The 19417-nt window shown below is 39.6% G+C and overlaps 55 non-coding genes across 55 annotated transcripts; all 55 read right to left on the bottom strand.

Moving 5' to 3' along the window:
• Positions 1 to 2: 2 nt before the first annotated feature.
• Positions 3 to 114, bottom strand: trnal-caa (transfer RNA leucine (anticodon CAA)). The gene is made up of 2 exons: positions 77 to 114; positions 3 to 48 (listed from the first exon to the last, which is right to left on the bottom strand). It is a non-coding gene; the product is annotated as a tRNA-Leu (tRNA).
• Positions 115 to 348: 234 nt separating this feature from the next.
• trnal-caa (transfer RNA leucine (anticodon CAA)) lies at positions 349 to 460 on the bottom strand. The gene is made up of 2 exons: positions 423 to 460; positions 349 to 394 (listed from the first exon to the last, which is right to left on the bottom strand). It is a non-coding gene; the product is annotated as a tRNA-Leu (tRNA).
• Positions 461 to 704: 244 nt separating this feature from the next.
• On the bottom strand, positions 705 to 816 carry trnal-caa (transfer RNA leucine (anticodon CAA)). Its single transcript has 2 exons — positions 779 to 816; positions 705 to 750 (listed from the first exon to the last, which is right to left on the bottom strand). It is a non-coding gene; the product is annotated as a tRNA-Leu (tRNA).
• Positions 817 to 1059: 243 nt separating this feature from the next.
• On the bottom strand, positions 1060 to 1171 carry trnal-caa (transfer RNA leucine (anticodon CAA)). The gene is made up of 2 exons: positions 1134 to 1171; positions 1060 to 1105 (listed from the first exon to the last, which is right to left on the bottom strand). It is a non-coding gene; the product is annotated as a tRNA-Leu (tRNA).
• A 244-nt stretch (positions 1172 to 1415) lies between these two features.
• On the bottom strand, positions 1416 to 1527 carry trnal-caa (transfer RNA leucine (anticodon CAA)). Its single transcript has 2 exons — positions 1490 to 1527; positions 1416 to 1461 (listed from the first exon to the last, which is right to left on the bottom strand). It is a non-coding gene; the product is annotated as a tRNA-Leu (tRNA).
• A 244-nt stretch (positions 1528 to 1771) lies between these two features.
• On the bottom strand, positions 1772 to 1883 carry trnal-caa (transfer RNA leucine (anticodon CAA)). The gene is made up of 2 exons: positions 1846 to 1883; positions 1772 to 1817 (listed from the first exon to the last, which is right to left on the bottom strand). It is a non-coding gene; the product is annotated as a tRNA-Leu (tRNA).
• Positions 1884 to 2117: 234 nt separating this feature from the next.
• Positions 2118 to 2229, bottom strand: trnal-caa (transfer RNA leucine (anticodon CAA)). The gene is made up of 2 exons: positions 2192 to 2229; positions 2118 to 2163 (listed from the first exon to the last, which is right to left on the bottom strand). It is a non-coding gene; the product is annotated as a tRNA-Leu (tRNA).
• A 243-nt stretch (positions 2230 to 2472) lies between these two features.
• trnal-caa (transfer RNA leucine (anticodon CAA)) lies at positions 2473 to 2584 on the bottom strand. Its single transcript has 2 exons — positions 2547 to 2584; positions 2473 to 2518 (listed from the first exon to the last, which is right to left on the bottom strand). It is a non-coding gene; the product is annotated as a tRNA-Leu (tRNA).
• Positions 2585 to 2828: 244 nt separating this feature from the next.
• trnal-caa (transfer RNA leucine (anticodon CAA)) lies at positions 2829 to 2940 on the bottom strand. The gene is made up of 2 exons: positions 2903 to 2940; positions 2829 to 2874 (listed from the first exon to the last, which is right to left on the bottom strand). It is a non-coding gene; the product is annotated as a tRNA-Leu (tRNA).
• A 243-nt stretch (positions 2941 to 3183) lies between these two features.
• On the bottom strand, positions 3184 to 3295 carry trnal-caa (transfer RNA leucine (anticodon CAA)). The gene is made up of 2 exons: positions 3258 to 3295; positions 3184 to 3229 (listed from the first exon to the last, which is right to left on the bottom strand). It is a non-coding gene; the product is annotated as a tRNA-Leu (tRNA).
• A 232-nt stretch (positions 3296 to 3527) lies between these two features.
• Positions 3528 to 3639, bottom strand: trnal-caa (transfer RNA leucine (anticodon CAA)). The gene is made up of 2 exons: positions 3602 to 3639; positions 3528 to 3573 (listed from the first exon to the last, which is right to left on the bottom strand). It is a non-coding gene; the product is annotated as a tRNA-Leu (tRNA).
• Positions 3640 to 3883: 244 nt separating this feature from the next.
• Positions 3884 to 3995, bottom strand: trnal-caa (transfer RNA leucine (anticodon CAA)). Its single transcript has 2 exons — positions 3958 to 3995; positions 3884 to 3929 (listed from the first exon to the last, which is right to left on the bottom strand). It is a non-coding gene; the product is annotated as a tRNA-Leu (tRNA).
• Positions 3996 to 4229: 234 nt separating this feature from the next.
• On the bottom strand, positions 4230 to 4341 carry trnal-caa (transfer RNA leucine (anticodon CAA)). The gene is made up of 2 exons: positions 4304 to 4341; positions 4230 to 4275 (listed from the first exon to the last, which is right to left on the bottom strand). It is a non-coding gene; the product is annotated as a tRNA-Leu (tRNA).
• Positions 4342 to 4585: 244 nt separating this feature from the next.
• trnal-caa (transfer RNA leucine (anticodon CAA)) lies at positions 4586 to 4697 on the bottom strand. Its single transcript has 2 exons — positions 4660 to 4697; positions 4586 to 4631 (listed from the first exon to the last, which is right to left on the bottom strand). It is a non-coding gene; the product is annotated as a tRNA-Leu (tRNA).
• Positions 4698 to 4941: 244 nt separating this feature from the next.
• trnal-caa (transfer RNA leucine (anticodon CAA)) lies at positions 4942 to 5053 on the bottom strand. Its single transcript has 2 exons — positions 5016 to 5053; positions 4942 to 4987 (listed from the first exon to the last, which is right to left on the bottom strand). It is a non-coding gene; the product is annotated as a tRNA-Leu (tRNA).
• Positions 5054 to 5297: 244 nt separating this feature from the next.
• trnal-caa (transfer RNA leucine (anticodon CAA)) lies at positions 5298 to 5409 on the bottom strand. The gene is made up of 2 exons: positions 5372 to 5409; positions 5298 to 5343 (listed from the first exon to the last, which is right to left on the bottom strand). It is a non-coding gene; the product is annotated as a tRNA-Leu (tRNA).
• Positions 5410 to 5653: 244 nt separating this feature from the next.
• trnal-caa (transfer RNA leucine (anticodon CAA)) lies at positions 5654 to 5765 on the bottom strand. The gene is made up of 2 exons: positions 5728 to 5765; positions 5654 to 5699 (listed from the first exon to the last, which is right to left on the bottom strand). It is a non-coding gene; the product is annotated as a tRNA-Leu (tRNA).
• A 234-nt stretch (positions 5766 to 5999) lies between these two features.
• On the bottom strand, positions 6000 to 6111 carry trnal-caa (transfer RNA leucine (anticodon CAA)). The gene is made up of 2 exons: positions 6074 to 6111; positions 6000 to 6045 (listed from the first exon to the last, which is right to left on the bottom strand). It is a non-coding gene; the product is annotated as a tRNA-Leu (tRNA).
• Positions 6112 to 6354: 243 nt separating this feature from the next.
• Positions 6355 to 6466, bottom strand: trnal-caa (transfer RNA leucine (anticodon CAA)). Its single transcript has 2 exons — positions 6429 to 6466; positions 6355 to 6400 (listed from the first exon to the last, which is right to left on the bottom strand). It is a non-coding gene; the product is annotated as a tRNA-Leu (tRNA).
• A 244-nt stretch (positions 6467 to 6710) lies between these two features.
• On the bottom strand, positions 6711 to 6822 carry trnal-caa (transfer RNA leucine (anticodon CAA)). Its single transcript has 2 exons — positions 6785 to 6822; positions 6711 to 6756 (listed from the first exon to the last, which is right to left on the bottom strand). It is a non-coding gene; the product is annotated as a tRNA-Leu (tRNA).
• A 244-nt stretch (positions 6823 to 7066) lies between these two features.
• Positions 7067 to 7178, bottom strand: trnal-caa (transfer RNA leucine (anticodon CAA)). The gene is made up of 2 exons: positions 7141 to 7178; positions 7067 to 7112 (listed from the first exon to the last, which is right to left on the bottom strand). It is a non-coding gene; the product is annotated as a tRNA-Leu (tRNA).
• A 244-nt stretch (positions 7179 to 7422) lies between these two features.
• Positions 7423 to 7534, bottom strand: trnal-caa (transfer RNA leucine (anticodon CAA)). Its single transcript has 2 exons — positions 7497 to 7534; positions 7423 to 7468 (listed from the first exon to the last, which is right to left on the bottom strand). It is a non-coding gene; the product is annotated as a tRNA-Leu (tRNA).
• A 232-nt stretch (positions 7535 to 7766) lies between these two features.
• On the bottom strand, positions 7767 to 7878 carry trnal-caa (transfer RNA leucine (anticodon CAA)). Its single transcript has 2 exons — positions 7841 to 7878; positions 7767 to 7812 (listed from the first exon to the last, which is right to left on the bottom strand). It is a non-coding gene; the product is annotated as a tRNA-Leu (tRNA).
• A 244-nt stretch (positions 7879 to 8122) lies between these two features.
• Positions 8123 to 8234, bottom strand: trnal-caa (transfer RNA leucine (anticodon CAA)). Its single transcript has 2 exons — positions 8197 to 8234; positions 8123 to 8168 (listed from the first exon to the last, which is right to left on the bottom strand). It is a non-coding gene; the product is annotated as a tRNA-Leu (tRNA).
• Positions 8235 to 8468: 234 nt separating this feature from the next.
• On the bottom strand, positions 8469 to 8580 carry trnal-caa (transfer RNA leucine (anticodon CAA)). The gene is made up of 2 exons: positions 8543 to 8580; positions 8469 to 8514 (listed from the first exon to the last, which is right to left on the bottom strand). It is a non-coding gene; the product is annotated as a tRNA-Leu (tRNA).
• Positions 8581 to 8824: 244 nt separating this feature from the next.
• trnal-caa (transfer RNA leucine (anticodon CAA)) lies at positions 8825 to 8936 on the bottom strand. The gene is made up of 2 exons: positions 8899 to 8936; positions 8825 to 8870 (listed from the first exon to the last, which is right to left on the bottom strand). It is a non-coding gene; the product is annotated as a tRNA-Leu (tRNA).
• A 244-nt stretch (positions 8937 to 9180) lies between these two features.
• trnal-caa (transfer RNA leucine (anticodon CAA)) lies at positions 9181 to 9292 on the bottom strand. The gene is made up of 2 exons: positions 9255 to 9292; positions 9181 to 9226 (listed from the first exon to the last, which is right to left on the bottom strand). It is a non-coding gene; the product is annotated as a tRNA-Leu (tRNA).
• Positions 9293 to 9525: 233 nt separating this feature from the next.
• On the bottom strand, positions 9526 to 9637 carry trnal-caa (transfer RNA leucine (anticodon CAA)). The gene is made up of 2 exons: positions 9600 to 9637; positions 9526 to 9571 (listed from the first exon to the last, which is right to left on the bottom strand). It is a non-coding gene; the product is annotated as a tRNA-Leu (tRNA).
• Positions 9638 to 9881: 244 nt separating this feature from the next.
• Positions 9882 to 9993, bottom strand: trnal-caa (transfer RNA leucine (anticodon CAA)). Its single transcript has 2 exons — positions 9956 to 9993; positions 9882 to 9927 (listed from the first exon to the last, which is right to left on the bottom strand). It is a non-coding gene; the product is annotated as a tRNA-Leu (tRNA).
• A 243-nt stretch (positions 9994 to 10236) lies between these two features.
• Positions 10237 to 10348, bottom strand: trnal-caa (transfer RNA leucine (anticodon CAA)). The gene is made up of 2 exons: positions 10311 to 10348; positions 10237 to 10282 (listed from the first exon to the last, which is right to left on the bottom strand). It is a non-coding gene; the product is annotated as a tRNA-Leu (tRNA).
• A 243-nt stretch (positions 10349 to 10591) lies between these two features.
• On the bottom strand, positions 10592 to 10703 carry trnal-caa (transfer RNA leucine (anticodon CAA)). Its single transcript has 2 exons — positions 10666 to 10703; positions 10592 to 10637 (listed from the first exon to the last, which is right to left on the bottom strand). It is a non-coding gene; the product is annotated as a tRNA-Leu (tRNA).
• A 243-nt stretch (positions 10704 to 10946) lies between these two features.
• Positions 10947 to 11058, bottom strand: trnal-caa (transfer RNA leucine (anticodon CAA)). Its single transcript has 2 exons — positions 11021 to 11058; positions 10947 to 10992 (listed from the first exon to the last, which is right to left on the bottom strand). It is a non-coding gene; the product is annotated as a tRNA-Leu (tRNA).
• Positions 11059 to 11290: 232 nt separating this feature from the next.
• Positions 11291 to 11402, bottom strand: trnal-caa (transfer RNA leucine (anticodon CAA)). Its single transcript has 2 exons — positions 11365 to 11402; positions 11291 to 11336 (listed from the first exon to the last, which is right to left on the bottom strand). It is a non-coding gene; the product is annotated as a tRNA-Leu (tRNA).
• A 244-nt stretch (positions 11403 to 11646) lies between these two features.
• On the bottom strand, positions 11647 to 11758 carry trnal-caa (transfer RNA leucine (anticodon CAA)). The gene is made up of 2 exons: positions 11721 to 11758; positions 11647 to 11692 (listed from the first exon to the last, which is right to left on the bottom strand). It is a non-coding gene; the product is annotated as a tRNA-Leu (tRNA).
• Positions 11759 to 11992: 234 nt separating this feature from the next.
• trnal-caa (transfer RNA leucine (anticodon CAA)) lies at positions 11993 to 12104 on the bottom strand. Its single transcript has 2 exons — positions 12067 to 12104; positions 11993 to 12038 (listed from the first exon to the last, which is right to left on the bottom strand). It is a non-coding gene; the product is annotated as a tRNA-Leu (tRNA).
• Positions 12105 to 12348: 244 nt separating this feature from the next.
• On the bottom strand, positions 12349 to 12460 carry trnal-caa (transfer RNA leucine (anticodon CAA)). Its single transcript has 2 exons — positions 12423 to 12460; positions 12349 to 12394 (listed from the first exon to the last, which is right to left on the bottom strand). It is a non-coding gene; the product is annotated as a tRNA-Leu (tRNA).
• A 233-nt stretch (positions 12461 to 12693) lies between these two features.
• On the bottom strand, positions 12694 to 12805 carry trnal-caa (transfer RNA leucine (anticodon CAA)). Its single transcript has 2 exons — positions 12768 to 12805; positions 12694 to 12739 (listed from the first exon to the last, which is right to left on the bottom strand). It is a non-coding gene; the product is annotated as a tRNA-Leu (tRNA).
• Positions 12806 to 13049: 244 nt separating this feature from the next.
• On the bottom strand, positions 13050 to 13161 carry trnal-caa (transfer RNA leucine (anticodon CAA)). Its single transcript has 2 exons — positions 13124 to 13161; positions 13050 to 13095 (listed from the first exon to the last, which is right to left on the bottom strand). It is a non-coding gene; the product is annotated as a tRNA-Leu (tRNA).
• Positions 13162 to 13404: 243 nt separating this feature from the next.
• On the bottom strand, positions 13405 to 13516 carry trnal-caa (transfer RNA leucine (anticodon CAA)). Its single transcript has 2 exons — positions 13479 to 13516; positions 13405 to 13450 (listed from the first exon to the last, which is right to left on the bottom strand). It is a non-coding gene; the product is annotated as a tRNA-Leu (tRNA).
• Positions 13517 to 13759: 243 nt separating this feature from the next.
• Positions 13760 to 13871, bottom strand: trnal-caa (transfer RNA leucine (anticodon CAA)). The gene is made up of 2 exons: positions 13834 to 13871; positions 13760 to 13805 (listed from the first exon to the last, which is right to left on the bottom strand). It is a non-coding gene; the product is annotated as a tRNA-Leu (tRNA).
• Positions 13872 to 14114: 243 nt separating this feature from the next.
• trnal-caa (transfer RNA leucine (anticodon CAA)) lies at positions 14115 to 14226 on the bottom strand. Its single transcript has 2 exons — positions 14189 to 14226; positions 14115 to 14160 (listed from the first exon to the last, which is right to left on the bottom strand). It is a non-coding gene; the product is annotated as a tRNA-Leu (tRNA).
• A 235-nt stretch (positions 14227 to 14461) lies between these two features.
• Positions 14462 to 14573, bottom strand: trnal-caa (transfer RNA leucine (anticodon CAA)). The gene is made up of 2 exons: positions 14536 to 14573; positions 14462 to 14507 (listed from the first exon to the last, which is right to left on the bottom strand). It is a non-coding gene; the product is annotated as a tRNA-Leu (tRNA).
• Positions 14574 to 14817: 244 nt separating this feature from the next.
• Positions 14818 to 14929, bottom strand: trnal-caa (transfer RNA leucine (anticodon CAA)). The gene is made up of 2 exons: positions 14892 to 14929; positions 14818 to 14863 (listed from the first exon to the last, which is right to left on the bottom strand). It is a non-coding gene; the product is annotated as a tRNA-Leu (tRNA).
• Positions 14930 to 15172: 243 nt separating this feature from the next.
• trnal-caa (transfer RNA leucine (anticodon CAA)) lies at positions 15173 to 15284 on the bottom strand. Its single transcript has 2 exons — positions 15247 to 15284; positions 15173 to 15218 (listed from the first exon to the last, which is right to left on the bottom strand). It is a non-coding gene; the product is annotated as a tRNA-Leu (tRNA).
• Positions 15285 to 15528: 244 nt separating this feature from the next.
• Positions 15529 to 15640, bottom strand: trnal-caa (transfer RNA leucine (anticodon CAA)). Its single transcript has 2 exons — positions 15603 to 15640; positions 15529 to 15574 (listed from the first exon to the last, which is right to left on the bottom strand). It is a non-coding gene; the product is annotated as a tRNA-Leu (tRNA).
• A 242-nt stretch (positions 15641 to 15882) lies between these two features.
• On the bottom strand, positions 15883 to 15994 carry trnal-caa (transfer RNA leucine (anticodon CAA)). Its single transcript has 2 exons — positions 15957 to 15994; positions 15883 to 15928 (listed from the first exon to the last, which is right to left on the bottom strand). It is a non-coding gene; the product is annotated as a tRNA-Leu (tRNA).
• Positions 15995 to 16235: 241 nt separating this feature from the next.
• Positions 16236 to 16347, bottom strand: trnal-caa (transfer RNA leucine (anticodon CAA)). Its single transcript has 2 exons — positions 16310 to 16347; positions 16236 to 16281 (listed from the first exon to the last, which is right to left on the bottom strand). It is a non-coding gene; the product is annotated as a tRNA-Leu (tRNA).
• Positions 16348 to 16590: 243 nt separating this feature from the next.
• On the bottom strand, positions 16591 to 16702 carry trnal-caa (transfer RNA leucine (anticodon CAA)). The gene is made up of 2 exons: positions 16665 to 16702; positions 16591 to 16636 (listed from the first exon to the last, which is right to left on the bottom strand). It is a non-coding gene; the product is annotated as a tRNA-Leu (tRNA).
• A 244-nt stretch (positions 16703 to 16946) lies between these two features.
• On the bottom strand, positions 16947 to 17058 carry trnal-caa (transfer RNA leucine (anticodon CAA)). Its single transcript has 2 exons — positions 17021 to 17058; positions 16947 to 16992 (listed from the first exon to the last, which is right to left on the bottom strand). It is a non-coding gene; the product is annotated as a tRNA-Leu (tRNA).
• A 243-nt stretch (positions 17059 to 17301) lies between these two features.
• trnal-caa (transfer RNA leucine (anticodon CAA)) lies at positions 17302 to 17413 on the bottom strand. The gene is made up of 2 exons: positions 17376 to 17413; positions 17302 to 17347 (listed from the first exon to the last, which is right to left on the bottom strand). It is a non-coding gene; the product is annotated as a tRNA-Leu (tRNA).
• A 244-nt stretch (positions 17414 to 17657) lies between these two features.
• trnal-caa (transfer RNA leucine (anticodon CAA)) lies at positions 17658 to 17769 on the bottom strand. Its single transcript has 2 exons — positions 17732 to 17769; positions 17658 to 17703 (listed from the first exon to the last, which is right to left on the bottom strand). It is a non-coding gene; the product is annotated as a tRNA-Leu (tRNA).
• Positions 17770 to 18013: 244 nt separating this feature from the next.
• On the bottom strand, positions 18014 to 18125 carry trnal-caa (transfer RNA leucine (anticodon CAA)). Its single transcript has 2 exons — positions 18088 to 18125; positions 18014 to 18059 (listed from the first exon to the last, which is right to left on the bottom strand). It is a non-coding gene; the product is annotated as a tRNA-Leu (tRNA).
• A 244-nt stretch (positions 18126 to 18369) lies between these two features.
• On the bottom strand, positions 18370 to 18481 carry trnal-caa (transfer RNA leucine (anticodon CAA)). Its single transcript has 2 exons — positions 18444 to 18481; positions 18370 to 18415 (listed from the first exon to the last, which is right to left on the bottom strand). It is a non-coding gene; the product is annotated as a tRNA-Leu (tRNA).
• Positions 18482 to 18725: 244 nt separating this feature from the next.
• Positions 18726 to 18837, bottom strand: trnal-caa (transfer RNA leucine (anticodon CAA)). Its single transcript has 2 exons — positions 18800 to 18837; positions 18726 to 18771 (listed from the first exon to the last, which is right to left on the bottom strand). It is a non-coding gene; the product is annotated as a tRNA-Leu (tRNA).
• A 244-nt stretch (positions 18838 to 19081) lies between these two features.
• On the bottom strand, positions 19082 to 19193 carry trnal-caa (transfer RNA leucine (anticodon CAA)). The gene is made up of 2 exons: positions 19156 to 19193; positions 19082 to 19127 (listed from the first exon to the last, which is right to left on the bottom strand). It is a non-coding gene; the product is annotated as a tRNA-Leu (tRNA).
• Positions 19194 to 19417: the final 224 nt, after the last annotated feature.

The raw sequence follows: 19417 nt of genomic DNA, 5'->3' as shown, positions 1-19417 counted from the left end.
GATGTCAGAAGTGGGATTTGAACCCACGCCTCCATTTGGAGACCAGAAACCTCACAAACTGAGAAGGTCAAACATCCTTGAGTCTGGCGCCTTAGACCGCTCGGCCATTCTGACATTTCCAAGGAGCATACACGGACCTGAATTTGGTGGAAAATTAAGTTGGAAAATGTAGGAGAAAGTATGAAATTGGTATTGAAACCCAATGTTTGCATTTAATTTGTAAATTAAATTGTTGTACTATGAAAGGGTCTCTCTATAAGCATTTTGCCAGATGAGTGATTATTATCAAAGCACCAGATATCTGCCAGAAATCCCACAGACTGTGACACATTCTTCATTAAATACAGTTGTCAGAAGTGGGATTTGAACCCACGCCTCCATTTGGAGACCAGAAACCTCACAAACTGAGAAGGTCAAACACCCTTGAGTCTGGCGCCTTAGACCGCTCGGCCATTCTGACATATCATAAGAGCATACACAGACCTGAATTTGGTGGAAAATTAAGTTGGAAAATGTAGGAGAAAGTATGAAATTGGTATTGAAACCCAATGTTTGCATTTAATTTGTAAATTAAATTGTTGTAGTATGAAAGGGTCTCTCTATAAGCAATTTGCCAGATGAGTGATTATTATCAAAGCACCAGATATCTGCTAGAAATCCCACAGACTGTGATACCTTGAGGTACATTCTTCATTAAATACAGTTGTCAGAAGTGGGATTTGAACCCACGCCTCCATTTGGAGACCAGAAACCTCACAAACTGAGAAGGTCAAACACCCTTGAGTCTGGCGCCTTAGACCGCTCGGCCATTCTGACATATCAGAAGAGCATACACAGACCTGAATTTGGTGGAAAATTAAGTTGGAAAATGTAGGAGAAAGTATGAAATTGGTATTGAAACCCAACGTTTGCATTCAATTTGTAAATTAAATTGTTGTAGTATGAAAGGGTCTCTCATAAGCAATTTGCCAGATGAGTGATTATTATCAAAGCACCAGATATCTGCTAGAAATCCCACAGACTGTGATACCTTGAGGTACATTCTTCATTAAATACAGTTGTCAGAAGTAGGATTTGAACCCACGCCTCCATTTGGAGACCAGAAACCTCACAAACTGAGAAGGTCAAACACCCTTGAGTCTGGCGCCTTAGACCGCTCGGCCATTCTGACACATCAAAAGAGCATACACAGACCTGAATTTGGTGGAAAATTAAGTTGGAAAATGTAGGAGAAAGTATGAAATTGGTATTGAAACCCAATGTTTGCATTTAATTTGTAAATTAAATTGTTGTAGTATGAAAGGGTCTCTCTATAAGCAATTTGCCAGATGAGTGATTATTATCAAAGCACCAGATATCTGCTAGAAATCCCACAGACTGTGATACCTTGAGGTACATTCTTCATTAAATACAGTTGTCAGAAGTGGGATTTGAACCCACGCCTCCATTTGGAGACCAGAAACCTCACAAACTGAGAAGGTCAAACATCCTTGAGTCTGGCGCCTTAGACCGCTCGGCCATTCTGACATTTCCAAGGAGCATACACGGACCTAAATTTGGTGGAAAATTCAGATGGAAAATGTAGGAGAAAGTATGAAATTGGTATTGAAACCCAATGTTTGCATGTAATTTGTAAAATAAATTGTTGTAGTATGAAAGGGTCTCTCTATAAGCAATTTGCCAGATGAGTGATTATTATCAAAGCACCAGATTTCTGCTAAAAATCCCACAGACTGTGATACCTTGAGGTACATTATTCATTAAATACAGATGTCAGAAGTGGGATTTGAACCCACGCCTCCATTTGGAGACCAGAAACCTCACAAACTGAGAAGGTCAAACATCCTTGAGTCTGGCGCCTTAGACCGCTCGGCCATTCTGACATTTCCAAGGAGCATACACGGACCTGAATTTGGTGGAAAATTAAGTTGGAAAATGTAGGAGAAAGTATGAAATTGGTATTGAAACCCAATGTTTGCATTTAATTTGTAAATTAAATTGTTGTAGTATGAAAGGGTCTCTCTATAAGCATTTTGCCAGATGAGTGATTATTATCAAAGCACCAGATATCTGCCAGAAATCCCACAGACTGTGACAAGTTCTTCATTAAATACAGTTGTCAGAAGTGGGATTTGAACCCACGCCTCCATTTGGAGACCAGAAACCTCACAAACTGAGAAGGTCAAACACCCTTGAGTCTGGCGCCTTAGACCGCTCGGCCATTCTGACATTTCCAAGGAGCATACACGGACCTAAATTTGGTGGAAATTCAGATGGAAAATGTAGGAGAAAGTATGAAATTGGTATTGAAACCCAATGTTTGCATGTAATTTGTAAAATAAACTGTTGTAGTATGAAAGGGTCTCTCTATAAGCAATTTGCCAGATGAGTGATTATTATCAAAGCACCAGATATCTGCTAGAAATCCCACAGACTGTGATACCTTGAGGTACATTCTTCATTAAATACAGATGTCAGAAGTGGGATTTGAACCCACGCCTCCATTTGGAGACCAGAAACCTCACAAACTGAGAAGGTCAAACATCCTTGAGTCTGGCGCCTTAGACCGCTCGGCCATTCTGATATTTCCAAGGAGCATACACGGACCTAAATTTGGTGGAAAATTAAGTTGGAAAATGTAGGAGAAAGTATGAAATTGGTATTGAAACCCAATGTTTGCATTTAATTTGTAAATTAAATTGTTGTAGTATGAAAGGGTCTCTCTATAAGCAATTTGCCAGATGAGTGATTATTATCAAAGCACCAGATATCTGCTAGAAATCCCACAGACTGTGATACCTTGAGGTACATTCTTCATTAAATACAGATGTCAGAAGTGGGATTTGAACCCACGCCTCCATTTGGAGACCAGAAACCTCACAAACTGAGAAGGTCAAACATCCTTGAGTCTGGCGCCTTAGACCGCTCGGCCATTCTGACATATCAGAAGAGCATACACAGACCTGAATTTGGTGGAAAATTAAGTTGAAAATGTAGGAGAAAGTATGAAACTGGTATTGAAACCCAATGTTTGCATTTAATTTGTAAATTAAATTGTTGTAGTATGAAAGGGTCTCTCTATAAGCAATTTGCCAGATGAGTGATTATTATCAAAGCACCAGATATCTGCTAGAAATCCCACAGACTGTGATACCTTGAGGTACATTCTTCATGAAATACAGTTGTCAGAAGTGGGATTTGAACCCACGCCTCCATTTGGAGACCAGAAACCTCAAAAACTGAGAAGGTCAAACATCCTTGAGTCTGGCGCCTTAGACCGCTCGGCCATTCTGACATATTAGAAGAGCATACACAGACCTGAATTTGGTGGAAAATTAAGTTGGAAAATGTAGGAGAAAGTATGAAATTGGTATTGAAACCCAATGTTTGCATTTAATTTGTTGTAGTATGAAAGGGTCTCTCTATAAGCAATTTGCCAGATGAGTGAATATTATCAAAGCACCAGATATCTGCTAGAAATCCCACAGACTGTGATACCTTGAGGTACATTCTTCATTAAATACAGTTGTCAGAAGTGGGATTTGAACCCACGCCTCCATTTGGAGACCAGAAACCTCACAAACTGAGAAGGTCAAACATCCTTGAGTCTGGCGCCTTAGACCGCTCGGCCATTCTGACATTTCCAAGGAGCATACACGGACCTAAATTTGGTGGAAAATTCAGATGGAAAATGTAGGAGAAAGTATGAAATTGGTATTGAAACCCAATGTTTGCATGTAATTTGTAAAATAAATTGTTGTAGTATGAAAGGGTCTCTCTATAAGCAATTTGCCAGATGAGTGATTATTATCAAAGCACCAGATTTCTGCTAAAAATCCCACAGACTGTGATACCTTGAGGTACATTATTCATTAAATACAGATGTCAGAAGTGGGATTTGAACCCACGCCTCCATTTGGAGACCAGAAACCTCACAAACTGAGAAGGTCAAACATCCTTGAGTCTGGCGCCTTAGACCGCTCGGCCATTCTGACATTTCCAAGGAGCATACACGGACCTGAATTTGGTGGAAAATTAAGTTGGAAAATGTAGGAGAAAGTATGAAATTGGTATTGAAACCCAATGTTTGCATTTAATTTGTAAATTAAATTGTTGTACTATGAAAGGGTCTCTCTATAAGCATTTTGCCAGATGAGTGATTATTATCAAAGCACCAGATATCTGCCAGAAATCCCACAGACTGTGACACATTCTTCATTAAATACAGTTGTCAGAAGTGGGATTTGAACCCACGCCTCCATTTGGAGACCAGAAACCTCACAAACTGAGAAGGTCAAACACCCTTGAGTCTGGCGCCTTAGACCGCTCGGCCATTCTGACATATCATAAGAGCATACACAGACCTGAATTTGGTGGAAAATTAAGTTGGAAAATGTAGGAGAAAGTATGAAATTGGTATTGAAACCCAATGTTTGCATTTAATTTGTAAATTAAATTGTTGTAGTATGAAAGGGTCTCTCTATAAGCAATTTGCCAGATGAGTGATTATTATCAAAGCACCAGATATCTGCTAGAAATCCCACAGACTGTGATACCTTGAGGTACATTCTTCATTAAATACAGTTGTCAGAAGTGGGATTTGAACCCACGCCTCCATTTGGAGACCAGAAACCTCACAAACTGAGAAGGTCAAACACCCTTGAGTCTGGCGCCTTAGACCGCTCGGCCATTCTGACATATCAGAAGAGCATACACAGACCTGAATTTGGTGGAAAATTAAGTTGGAAAATGTAGGAGAAAGTATGAAATTGGTATTGAAACCCAACGTTTGCATTCAATTTGTAAATTAAATTGTTGTAGTATGAAAGGGTCTCTCTATAAGCAATTTGCCAGATGAGTGATTATTATCAAAGCACCAGATATCTGCTAGAAATCCCACAGACTGTGATACCTTGAGGTACATTCTTCATTAAATACAGTTGTCAGAAGTAGGATTTGAACCCACGCCTCCATTTGGAGACCAGAAACCTCACAAACTGAGAAGGTCAAACACCCTTGAGTCTGGCGCCTTAGACCGCTCGGCCATTCTGACACATCAAAAGAGCATACACAGACCTGAATTTGGTGGAAAATTAAGTTGGAAAATGTAGGAGAAAGTATGAAATTGGTATTGAAACCCAATGTTTGCATTTAATTTGTAAATTAAATTGTTGTAGTATGAAAGGGTCTCTCTATAAGCAATTTGCCAGATGAGTGATTATTATCAAAGCACCAGATATCTGCTAGAAATCCCACAGACTGTGATACCTTGAGGTACATTCTTCATTAAATACAGTTGTCAGAAGTGGGATTTGAACCCACGCCTCCATTTGGAGACCAGAAACCTCACAAACTGAGAAGGTCAAACATCCTTGAGTCTGGCGCCTTAGACCGCTCGGCCATTCTGACATTTCCAAGGAGCATACACGGACCTAAATTTGGTGGAAAATTCAGATGGAAAATGTAGGAGAAAGTATGAAATTGGTATTGAAACCCAATGTTTGCATGTAATTTGTAAATTAAATTGTTGTAGTATGAAAGGGTCTCTCTATAAGCAATTTGCCAGATGAGTGATTATTATCAAAGCACCAGATATCTGCTAGAAATCCCACAGACTGTGATACCTTGAGGTACATTATTCATTAAATACAGATGTCAGAAGTGGGATTTGAACCCACGCCTCCATTTGGAGACCAGAAACCTCACAAACTGAGAAGGTCAAACATCCTTGAGTCTGGCGCCTTAGACCGCTCGGCCATTCTGACATTTCCAAGGAGCATACACGGACCTGAATTTGGTGGAAAATTAAGTTGGAAAATGTAGGAGAAAGTATGAAATTGGTATTGAAACCCAATGTTTGCATTTAATTTGTAAATTAAATTGTTGTAGTATGAAAGGGTCTCTCTATAAGCATTTTGCCAGATGAGTGATTATTATCAAAGCACCAGATATCTGCCAGAAATCCCACAGACTGTGACAAGTTCTTCATTAAATACAGTTGTCAGAAGTGGGATTTGAACCCACGCCTCCATTTGGAGACCAGAAACCTCACAAACTGAGAAGGTCAAACACCCTTGAGTCTGGCGCCTTAGACCGCTCGGCCATTCTGACATTTCCAAGGAGCATACACGGACCTAAATTTGGTGGAAATTCAGATGGAAAATGTAGGAGAAAGTATGAAATTGGTATTGAAACCCAATGTTTGCATGTAATTTGTAAAATAAACTGTTGTAGTATGAAAGGGTCTCTCTATAAGCAATTTGCCAGATGAGTGATTATTATCAAAGCACCAGATATCTGCTAGAAATCCCACAGACTGTGATACCTTGAGGTACATTCTTCATTAAATACAGATGTCAGAAGTGGGATTTGAACCCACGCCTCCATTTGGAGACCAGAAACCTCACAAACTGAGAAGGTCAAACATCCTTGAGTCTGGCGCCTTAGACCGCTCGGCCATTCTGATATTTCCAAGGAGCATACACGGACCTAAATTTGGTGGAAAATTAAGTTGGAAAATGTAGGAGAAAGTATGAAATTGGTATTGAAACCCAATGTTTGCATTTAATTTGTAAATTAAATTGTTGTAGTATGAAAGGGTCTCTCTATAAGCAATTTGCCAGATGAGTGATTATTATCAAAGCACCAGATATCTGCTAGAAATCCCACAGACTGTGATACCTTGAGGTACATTCTTCATTAAATACAGATGTCAGAAGTGGGATTTGAACCCACGCCTCCATTTGGAGACCAGAAACCTCACAAACTGAGAAGGTCAAACATCCTTGAGTCTGGCGCCTTAGACCGCTCGGCCATTCTGACATTTCCAAGGAGCATACACGGACCTAAATTTGGTGGAAAATTCAGATGGAAAATGTAGGAGAAAGTATGAAATTGGTATTGAAACCCAATGTTTGCATGTAATTTGTAAAATAAATTGTTGTAGTATGAAAGGGTCTCTCTATAAGCAATTTGCCAGATGAGTGATTATTATCAAAGCACCAGATATCTGCTAGAAATCCCACAGACTGTGATACCTTGAGGTACATTCTTCATTAAATACAGATGTCAGAAGTGGGATATGAACCCACGCCTCCATTTGGAGACCAGAAACCTCACAAATTGAGAAGGTCAAACATCCTTGAGTCTGGCGCCTTAGACCGCTCGGCCATTCTGACATATCAGAAGAGCATACACAGACCTGAATTTGGTGGAAAATTAAGTTGGAAAATGTAGGAGAAAGTATGAAACTGGTATTGAAACCCAATGTTTGCATTTAATTTGTAAATTAAATTGTTGTAGTATGAAAGGTTCTCTCTATAAGCAATTTGCCAGATGAGTGATTATTATCAAAGCACCAGATATCTGCTAGAAATCCCACAGACTGTGATACCTTGAGGTACATTCTTCATGAAATACAGTTGTCAGAAGTGGGATTTGAACCCACGCCTCCATTTGGAGACCAGAAACCTCAAAAACTGAGAAGGTCAAACATCCTTGAGTCTGGCGCCTTAGACCGCTCGGCCATTCTGACATATCAGAAGAGCATACACAGACCTGAATTTGGTGGAAAATTAAGTTGGAAAATGTAGGAGAAAGTATGAAATTGGTATTGAAACCCAATGTTTGCATTTAATTTGTTGTAGTATGAAAGGGTCTCTCTATAAGCAATTTGCCAGATGAGTGAATATTATCAAAGCACCAGATATCTGCTAGAAATCCCACAGACTGTGATACCTTGAGGTACATTCTTCATTAAATACAGTTGTCAGAAGTGGGATTTGAACCCACGCCTCCATTTGGAGACCAGAAACCTCACAAACTGAGAAGGTCAAACATCCTTGAGTCTGGCGCCTTAGACCGCTCGGCCATTCTGACATTTCCAAGGAGCATACACGGACCTGAATTTGGTGGAAAATTCAGATGGAAAATGTAGGAGAAAGTATGAAATTGGTATTGAAACCCAATGTTTGCATGTAATTTGTAAATTAAATTGTTGTAGTATGAAAGGGTCTCTCTATAAGCAATTTGCCAGATGAGTGATTATTATCAAAGCACCAGATTTCTGCTAAAAATCCCACAGACTGTGATACCTTGAGGTACATTATTCATTAAATACAGATGTCAGAAGTGGGATTTGAACCCACGCCTCCATTTGGAGACCAGAAACCTCACAAACTGAGAAGGTCAAACATCCTTGAGTCTGGCGCCTTAGACCGCTCGGCCATTCTGACATTTCCAAGGAGCATACACGGACCTGAATTTGGTGGAAAATTAAGTTGGAAAATGTAGGAGAAAGTATGAAATTGGTATTGAAACCCAATGTTTGCATTTAATTTGTAAATTAAATTGTTGTACTATGAAAGGGTCTCTCTATAAGCATTTTGCCAGATGAGTGATTATTATCAAAGCACCAGATATCTGCCAGAAATCCCACAGACTGTGACACATTCTTCATTAAATACAGTTGTCAGAAGTGGGATTTGAACCCACGCCTCCATTTGGAGACCAGAAACCTCACAAACTGAGAAGGTCAAACACCCTTGAGTCTGGCGCCTTAGACCGCTCGGCCATTCTGACATATCATAAGAGCATACACAGACCTGAATTTGGTGGAAAATTAAGTTGGAAAATGTAGGAGAAAGTATGAAATTGGTATTGAAACCCAATGTTTGCATTTAATTTGTAAATTAAATTGTTGTAGTATGAAAGGGTCTCTCTATAAGCAATTTGCCAGATGAGTGATTATTATCAAAGCACCAGATATCTGCTAGAAATCCCACAGACTGTGATACCTTGAGGTACATTCTTCATTAAATACAGTTGTCAGAAGTGGGATTTGAACCCACGCCTCCATTTGGAGACCAGAAACCTCACAAACTGAGAAGGTCAAACACCCTTGAGTCTGGCGCCTTAGACCGCTCGGCCATTCTGACATATCAGAAGAGCATACACAGACCTGAATTTGGTGGAAAATTAAGTTGGAAAATGTAGGAGAAAGTATGAAATTGGTATTGAAACCCAATGTTTGCATTTAATTTGTAAATTAAATTGTTGTAGTATGAAAGAGTCTCTCTATAAGCAATTTGCCAGATGAGTGATTATTATCAAAGCACTAGATATCTGCTAGAAATCCCACAGACTGTGATACCTTGAGGTACATTCTTCATTAAATACAGATGTCAGAAGTGGGATTTGAACCCACGCCTCCATTTGGAGACCAGAAACCTCACAAATTGAGAAGGTCAAACATCCTTGAGTCTGGCGCCTTAGACCGCTCGGCCATTCTGACATTTCCAAGGAGCATACACGGACCTAAATTTGGTGGAAATTCAGATGGAAAATGTAGGAGAAAGTATGAAATTGGTATTGAAACCCAATGTTTGCATGTAATTTGTAAAATAAATTGTTGTACTATGAAAGGGTCTCTCTATAAGCATTTTGCCAGATGAGTGATTATTATCAAAGCACCAGATATCTGCCAGAAATCCCACAGACTGTGACACATTCTTCATTAAATACAGTTGTCAGAAGTGGGATTTGAAGCCACGCCTCCATTTGGAGACAAGAAACCTCACAAACTGAGAAGGTCAAACAACCTTGAGTCTGGCGCCTTAGACCGCTCGGCCATTCTGACATATCAGAAGAGCATACACAGACCTGAATTTGGTGGAAAATTAAGTTGGAAAATGTAGGATAAAGTATGAAATTGGTATTGAAACCCAATGTTTGCATTTAATTTGTAAATTAAATTGTTGTATTATGAAAGGGTCTCTCTATAAGCAATTTGCCAGATGAGTGATTATTATCAAAGCACCAGATATCTGCTAGAAATCCCACAGACTGTGATACCTTGAGGTACATTCTTCATTAAATACAGATGTCAGAAGTGGGATTTGAACCCACGCCTCCATTTGGAGACCAGAAACCTCACAAACTGAGAAGGTCAAACATCCTTGAGTCTGGCGCCTTAGACCGCTCGGCCATTCTGACATTTCCAAGGAGCATACACGGACCTAAATTTGGTGGAAATTCAGATGGAAAATGTAGGAGAAAGTATGAAATTGGTATTGAAACCCAATGTTTGCATGTAATTTGTAAAATAAATTGTTGTAGTATGAAAGGGTCTCTCTATAAGCAATTTGCCAGATGAGTGATTATTATCAAAGCACCAGATATCTGCTAGATATCCCACAGACTGTGATACCTTGAGGTACATTCTTCATTAAATACAGATGTCAGAAGTGGGATTTGAACCCACGCCTCCATTTGGAGACCAGAAACCTCACAAACTGAGAAGGTCAAACATCCTTGAGTCTGGCGCCTTAGACCGCTCGGCCATTCTGACATTTCCAAGGAGCATACACGGACCTAATTTGGTGGAAAATTCAGTTGGAAAATGTAGGAGAAAGTATGAAATTGGTATTGAAACCCAATGTTTGCATGTAATTTGTAAATTAAATTGTTGTAGTATGAAAGGGTCTCTCTATAAGCAATTTGCCAGATGAGTGATTATTATCAAAGCACCAGATATCTGCTAGAAATCCCACAGACTGTGATACCTTGAGGTACATTCTTCATTAAATACAGATGTCAGAAGTGGGATTTGAACCCACGCCTCCATTTGGAGACCAGAAACCTCACAAACTGAGAAGGTCAAACATCCTTGAGTCTGGCGCCTTAGACCGCTCGGCCATTCTGACATTTCCAAGGAGCATACACGGACCTGAATTTGGTGGAAAATTAAGTTGAAAATGTAGGAGAAAGTATGAAACTGGTATTGAAACCCAATATTTGCATTTAATTTGTAAATTAAATTGTTGTAGTATGAAAGGTTCTCTCTATAAGCAATTTGCCAGATGAGTGATTATTATCAAAGCACCAGATATCTGCTAGAAATCCCACAGACTGTGATACCTTGAGGTACATTCTTCATTAAATACAGATGTCAGAAGTGGGATTTGAACCCACGCCTCCATTTGGAGACCAGAAACCTCACAAACTGAGAAGGTCAAACATCCTTGAGTCTGGCGCCTTAGACCGCTCGGCCATTCTGACATTTCCAAGGAGCATACACGGACCTGAATTTGGTGGAAAATTAAGTTGGAAAATGTAGGAGAAAGTATGAAATTGGTATTGAAACCCAATGTTTGCATTTAATTTGTTGTAGTATGAAAGGGTCTCTCTATAAGCAATTTGCCAGATGAGTGATTATTATCAAAGCACCAGATATCTGCTAGAAATCCCACAGACTGTGATACCTTGAGGTACATTCTTCATTAAATACAGTTGTCAGAAGTGGGATTTGAACCCACGCCTCCATTTGGAGACCAGAAACCTCACAAACTGAGAAGGTCAAACACCCTTGAGTCTGGCGCCTTAGACCGCTCGGCCATTCTGACATATCAGAAGAGCATACACAGACCTGAATTTGGTGGAAAATTAAGTTGGAAAATGTAGGAGAAAGTATGAAATTGGTATTGAAACCCAACGTTTGCATTCAATTTGTAAATTAAATTGTTGTAGTATGAAAGGGTCTCTCCATAAGCAATTTGCCAGATGAGTGATTATTATCAAAGCACCAGATATCTGCTAGAAATCCCACAGACTGTGATACCTTGAGGTACATTCTTCATTAAATACAGTTGTCAGAAGTGGGATTTGAACCCACGCCTCCATTTGGAGACCAGAAACCTCACAAACTGAGAAGGTCAAACATCCTTGAGTCTGGAGCCTTAGACCGCTCGGCCATTCTGACATTTCCAAGGAGCATACACGGACCTAAATTTGGTGGAAAATTAAGATGGAATATGTAGGAGAAAGTATGAAATTGGTATTGAAACCCAATGTTTGCATTTAATTTGTAAATTAAATTGTTGTACTATGAAAGGGTCTCTCTATAAGCATTTTGCCAGATGAGTGATTATTATCAAAGCACCAGATATCTGCCAGAAATCCCACAGACTGTGACACATTCTTCATTAAATACAGTTGTCAGAAGTGGGATTTGAACCCACGCCTCCATTTGGAGACCAGAAACCTCACAAACTGAGAAGGTCAAACACCCTTGAGTCTGGCGCCTTAGACCGCTCGGCCATTCTGACATATCAGAAGAGCATACACAGACCTGAATTTGGTGGAAAATTAAGTTGGAAAATGTAGGAGAAAGTATGAAATTGGTATTGAAACCCAATGTTTGCATTTAATTTGTAAATTAAATTGTTGTAGTATGAAAGGGTCTCTCTATAAGCAATTTGCCAGATGAGTGATTATTATCAAAGCACCAGATATCTGCTAGAAATCCCACAGACTGTGATACCTTGAGGTACATTCTTCATTAAATACAGATGTCAGAAGTGGGATTTGAACCCACGCCTCCATTTGGAGACCAGAAACCTCACAAATTGAGAAGGTCAAACATCCTTGAGTCTGGCGCCTTAGACCGCTCGGCCATTCTGACATTTCCAAGGAGCATACACGGACCTAAATTTGGTGGAAATTCAGATGGAAAATGTAGGAGAAAGTATGAAATTGGTATTGAAACCCAATGTTTGCATGTAATTTGTAAAATAAATTGTTGTACTATGAAAGGGTCTCTCTATAAGCATTTTGCCAGATGAGTGATTATTATCAAAGCACCAGATATCTGCCAGAAATCCCACAGACTGTGACACATTCTTCATTAAATACAGTTGTCAGAAGTGGGATTTGAAGCCACGCCTCCATTTGGAGACCAGAAACCTCACAAACTGAGAAGGTCAAACAACCTTGAGTCTGGCGCCTTAGACCGCTCGGCCATTCTGACATATCAGAAGAGCATACACAGACCTGAATTTGGTGGAAAATTAAGTTGGAAAATGTAGGATAAAGTATGAAATTGGTATTGAAACCCAATGTTTGCATTTAATTTGTAAATTAAATTGTTGTATTATGAAAGGGTCTCTCTATAAGCAATTTGCCAGATGAGTGATTATTATCAAAGCACCAGATATCTGCTAGAAATCCCACAGACTGTGATACCTTGAGGTACATTCTTCATTAAATACAGATGTCAGAAGTGGGATTTGAACCCACGCCTCCATTTGGAGACCAGAAACCTCACAAACTGAGAAGGTCAAACATCCTTGAGTCTGGCGCCTTAGACCGCTCGGCCATTCTGACATTTCCAAGGAGCATACACGGACCTAAATTTGGTGGAAATTCAGATGGAAAATGTAGGAGAAAGTATGAAATTGGTATTGAAACCCAATGTTTGCATGTAATTTGTAAATTAAATTGTTGTAGTATGAAAGGGTCTCTCTATAAGCAATTTGCCAGATGAGTGATTATTATCAAAGCACCAGATATCTGCTAGAAATCCCACAGACTGTGATACCTTGAGGTACATTCTTCATTAAATACAGATGTCAGAAGTGGGATTTGAACCCACGCCTCCATTTGGAGACCAGAAACCTCACAAACTGAGAAGGTCAAACATCCTTGAGTCTGGCGCCTTAGACCGCTCGGCCATTCTGACATTTCCAAGGAGCATACACGGACCTAATTTGGTGGAAAATTCAGATGGAAAATGTAGGAGAAAGTATGAAATTGGTATTGAAACCCAATGTTTGCATGTAATTTGTAAAATAAATTGTTGTAGTATGAAAGGGTCTCTCTATAAGCAATTTGCCAGATGAGTGATTATTATCAAAGCACCAGATATCTGCTAGAAATCCCACAGACTGTGATACCTTGAGGTACATTATTCATTAAATACAGATGTCAGAAGTGGGATTTGAACCCACGCCTCCATTTGGAGACCAGAAACCTCACAAACTGAGAAGGTCAAACATCCTTGAGTCTGGCACCTTAGACCGCTCGGCCATTCTGACATTACCAAGGAGCATACACGGACCTGACTTTGGTGGAAAATTAAGTTGAAAATGTAGGAGAAAGTATGAAACTGGTATTGAAACCCAATATTTGCATTTAATTTGTAAATTAAATTGTTGTAGTATGAAAGGTTCTCTCTATAAGCAATTTGCCAGATGAGTGATTATTATCAAAGCACCAGATATCTGCTAGAAATCCCACAGACTGTGATACCTTGAGGTACATTCTTCATTAAATACAGATGTCAGAAGTGGGATTTGAACCCACGCCTCCATTTGGAGACCAGAAACCTCACAAACTGAGAAGGTCAAACATCCTTGAGTCTGGCGCCTTAGACCGCTCGGCCATTCTGACATTTCCAAGGAGCATACACGGACCTGAATTTGGTGGAAAATTAAGTTGGAAAATGTAGGAGAAAGTATGAAATTGGTATTGAAACCCAATGTTTGCATTTAATTAATTGTTGTAGTATGAAAGGGTCTCTCTATAAGCAATTTGCCAGATGAGTGATTATTATCAAAGCACCAGATATCTGCTAGAAATCCCACAGACTGTGATACCTTGAGGTACATTCTTCATTAAATACAGATGTCAGAAGTGGGATATGAACCCACGCCTCCATTTGGAGACCAGAAACCTCACAAACTGAGAAGGTCAAACATCCTTGAGTCTGGCGCCTTAGACCGCTCGGCCATTCTGACATATCAGAAGAGCATACACAGACCTGAATTTGGTGGAAAATTAAGTTGGAAAATGTAGGAGAAAGTATGAAATTGGTATTGAAACCCAATGTTTGCATTTAATTTGTAAATTAAATTGTTGTAGTATGAAAGGGTCTCTCTATAAGCAATTTGCCAGATGAGTGATTATTATCAAAGCACCAGATATCTGCTAGAAATCCCACAGACTGTGATACCTTGAGGTACATTCTTCATTAAATACAGTTGTCAGAAGTGGGATTTGAACCCACGCCTCCATTTGGAGACCAGAAACCTCACAAACTGAGAAGGTCAAACATCCTTGAGTCTGGCGCCTTAGACCGCTCGGCCATTCTGACATTTCCAAGGAGCATACACGGACCTAATTTGGTGGAAAATTAAGTTGGAAAATGTAGGAGAAAGTATGAAATTGGTATTGAAACCCAATGTTTGCATTTAATTTGTAAAATAAATTGTTGTAGTATGAAAGGGTCTCTCTATAAGCAATTTGCCAGATGAGTGATTATTATCAAAGCACCAGATATCTGCTAGAAATCCCACAGACTGTGATACCTTGAGGTACATTCTTCATTAAATACAGTTGTCAGAAGTGGGATTTGAACCCACGCCTCCATTTGGAGACCAGAAACCTCACAAACTGAGAAGGTCAAACATCCTTGAGTCTGGCGCCTTAGACCGCTCGGCCATTCTGACATTTCCAAGGAGCATACACGGACCTAAATTTGGTGGAAAATTCAGATGGAAAATGTAGGAGAAAGTATGAAATTGGTATTGAAACCCAATGTTTGCATGTAATTTGTAAAATAAATTGTTGTAGTATGAAAGGGTCTCTCTATAAGCAATTTGCCAGATGAGTGATTATTATCAAAGCACCAGATATCTGCTAGAAATCCCACAGACTGTGATACCTTGAGGTACATTCTTCATTAAATACAGATGTCAGAAGTGGGATTTGAACCCACGCCTCCATTTGGAGACCAGAAACCTCACAAACTGAGAAGGTCAAACATCCTTGAGTCTGGCGCCTTAGACCGCTCGGCCATTCTGACATTACCAAGGAGCATACACGACCTGAATTTGGTGGAAAATTAAGTTGAAAATGTAGGAGAAAGTATGAAACTGGTATTGAAACCCAATGTTTGCATTTAATTTGTAAATTAAATTGTTGTAGTATGAAAGGTTCTCTCTATAAGCAATTTGCCAGATGAGTGATTATTATCAAAGCACCAGATATCTGCTAGAAATCCCACAGACTGTGATACCTTGAGGTACATTCTTCATTAAATACAGATGTCAGAAGTGGGATTTGAACCCACGCCTCCATTTGGAGACCAGAAACCTCACAAACTGAGAAGGTCAAACATCCTTGAGTCTGGCGCCTTAGACCGCTCGGCCATTCTGACATTTCCAAGGAGCATACACGGACCTGAATTTGGTGGAAAATTAAGTTGGAAAATGTAGGAGAAAGTATGAAATTGGTATTGAAACCCAATGTTTGCATTATTGTAAATTAAATTGTTGTAGTATGAAAGGGTCTCTCTATAAGCAATTTGCCAGATGAGTGATTATTATCAAAGCACCAGATATCTGCTAGAAATCCCACAGACTGTGATACCTTGAGGTACATTCTTCATTAAATACAGTTGTCAGAAGTGGGATATGAACCCACGCCTCCATTTGGAGACCAGAAACCTCACAAACTGAGAAGGTCAAACATCCTTGAGTCTGGCGCCTTAGACCGCTCGGCCATTCTGACATATCAGAAGAGCATACACAACCTGAATTTGGTGGAAAATTAAGTTGGAAAATGTAGGAGAAAGTATGAAATTGGTATTGAAACCCAATGTTTGCATGTAATTTGTAAATTAAATTGTTGTAGTATGAAAGGGTCTCTCTATAAGCAATTTGCCAGATGAGTGATTATTATCAAAGCACCAGATATCTGCTAGAAATCCCACAGACTGTGATACCTTGAGGTACATTCTTCATTAAATACAGTTGTCAGAAGTGGGATTTGAACCCACGCCTCCATTTGGAGACCAGAAACCTCACAAACTGAGAAGGTCAAACACCCTTGAGTCTGGCGCCTTAGACCGCTCGGCCATTCTGACATATCAAATGAGCATACACAGACCTGAATTTGGTGGAAAATTAAGTTGGAAAATGTAGGAGAAAGTATGAAATTGGTATTGAAACCCAATGTTTGCATTTAATTTGTAAATTAAATTGTTGTAGTATGAAAGGGTCTCTCTATAAGCAATTTGCCAGATGAGTGATTATTATCAAAGCACCAGATATCTGCTAGAAATCCCACAGACTGTGATACCTTGAGGTACATTCTTCATTAAATACAGTTGTCAGAAGTGGGATTTGAACCCACGCCTCCATTTGGAGACCAGAAACCTCACAAACTGAGAAGGTCAAACACCCTTGAGTCTGGCGCCTTAGACCGCTCGGCCATTCTGACATATCAGAAGAGCATACACAGACCTGAATTTGGTGGAAAATTAAGTTGGAAAATGTAGGAGAAAGTATGAAATTGGTATTGAAACCCAATGTTTGCATTAATTTGTAAATTAAATTGTTGTAGTATGAAAGGGTCTCTCTATAAGCAATTTGCCAGATGAGTGATTATTATCAAAGCACCAGATATCTGCTAGAAATCCCACAGACTGTGATACCTTGAGGTACATTCTTCATTAAATACAGTTGTCAGAAGTGGGATTTGAACCCACGCCTCCATTTGGAGACCAGAAACCTCACAAACTGAGAAGGTCAAACATCCTTGAGTCTGGCGCCTTAGACCGCTCGGCCATTCTGACATATCAGAAGAGCATACACAGACCTGAATTTGGTGGAAAATTAAGTTGGAAAATGTAGGAGAAAGTATGAAATTGGTATTGAAACCCAATGTTTGCATTTAATTTGTAAATTAAATTGTTGTAGTATGAAAGGGTCTCTCTATAAGCAATTTGCCAGATGAGTGATTATTATCAAAGCACCAGATATCTGCTAGAAATCCCACAGACTGTGATACCTTGAGGTACATTCTTCATTAAATACAGTTGTCAGAAGTGGGATTTGAACCCACGCCTCCATTTGGAGACCAGAAACCTCACAAACTGAGAAGGTCAAACACCCTTGAGTCTGGCGCCTTAGACCGCTCGGCCATTCTGACATATCAGAAGAGCATACACAGACCTGAATTTGGTGGAAAATTAAGTTGGAAAATGTAGGAGAAAGTATGAAATTGGTATTGAAACCCAATGTTTGCATTTAATTTGTAAATTAAATTGTTGTAGTATGAAAGGGTCTCTCTATAAGCAATTTGCCAGATGAGTGATTATTATCAAAGCACCAGATATCTGCTAGAAATCCCACAGACTGTGATACCTTGAGGTACATTCTTCATTAAATACAGTTGTCAGAAGTGGGATTTGAACCCACGCCTCCATTTGGAGACCAGAAACCTCACAAACTGAGAAGGTCAAACACCCTTGAGTCTGGCGCCTTAGACCGCTCGGCCATTCTGACATTTCCAAGGAGCATACACGGACCTGAATTTGGTGGAAAATTAAGTTGGAAAATGTAGGAGAAAGTATGAAATTGGTATTGAAACCCAATGTTTGCATTTAATTTGTAAATTAAATTGTTGTAGTATGAAAGGGTCTCTCTATAAGCAATTTGCCAGATGAGTGATTATTATCAAAGCACCAGATATCTGCTAGAAATCCCACAGACTGTGATACCTTGAGGTACATTCTTCATTAAATACAGTTGTCAGAAGTGGGATTTGAACCCACGCCTCCATTTGGAGACCAGAAACCTCACAAACTGAGAAGGTCAAACACCCTTGAGTCTGGCGCCTTAGACCGCTCGGCCATTCTGACATTTCCAAGGAGCATACACGGACCTGAATTTGGTGGAAAATTAAGTTGGAAAATGTAGGAGAAAGTATGAAATTGGTATTGAAACCCAATGTTTGCATTTAATTTGTAAATTAAATTGTTGTAGTATGAAAGGGTCTCTCTATAAGCAATTTGCCAGATGAGTGATTATTATCAAAGCACCAGATATCTGCTAGAAATCCCACAGACTGTGATACCTTGAGGTACATTCTTCATTAAATACAGTTGTCAGAAGTGGGATTTGAACCCACGCCTCCATTTGGAGACCAGAAACCTCACAAACTGAGAAGGTCAAACATCCTTGAGTCTGGCGCCTTAGACCGCTCGGCCATTCTGACATTTCCAAGGAGCATACACGGACCTGAATTTGGTGGAAAATTAAGTTGGAAAATGTAGGAGAAAGTATGAAATTGGTATTGAAACCCAATGTTTGCATTTAATTTGTAAATTAAATTGTTGTAGTATGAAAGGGTCTCTCTATAAGCAATTTGCCAGATGAGTGATTATTATCAAAGCACCAGATATCTGCTAGAAATCCCACAGACTGTGATACCTTGAGGTACATTCTTCATTAAATACAGTTGTCAGAAGTGGGATTTGAACCCACGCCTCCATTTGGAGACCAGAAACCTCACAAACTGAGAAGGTCAAACATCCTTGAGTCTGGCGCCTTAGACCGCTCGGCCATTCTGACATTTCCAAGGAGCATACACGGACCTGAATTTGGTGGAAAATTAAGTTGGAAAATGTAGGAGAAAGTATGAAATTGGTATTGAAACCCAATGTTTGCATTTAATTTGTAAATTAAATTGTTGTAGTATGAAAGGGTCTCTCTATAAGCAATTTGCCAGATGAGTGATTATTATCAAAGCACCAGATATCTGCTAGAAATCCCACAGACTGTGATACCTTGAGGTA

The sequence above is a fragment of the Triplophysa dalaica genome, chromosome 3, assembly GCF_015846415.1.
Source record: "Triplophysa dalaica isolate WHDGS20190420 chromosome 3, ASM1584641v1, whole genome shotgun sequence".
In the NCBI taxonomy this organism is placed as follows: Eukaryota; Metazoa; Chordata; class Actinopteri; order Cypriniformes; family Nemacheilidae; genus Triplophysa; species Triplophysa dalaica.
This window is presented reverse-complemented; position numbering and strand designations above follow the sequence as displayed.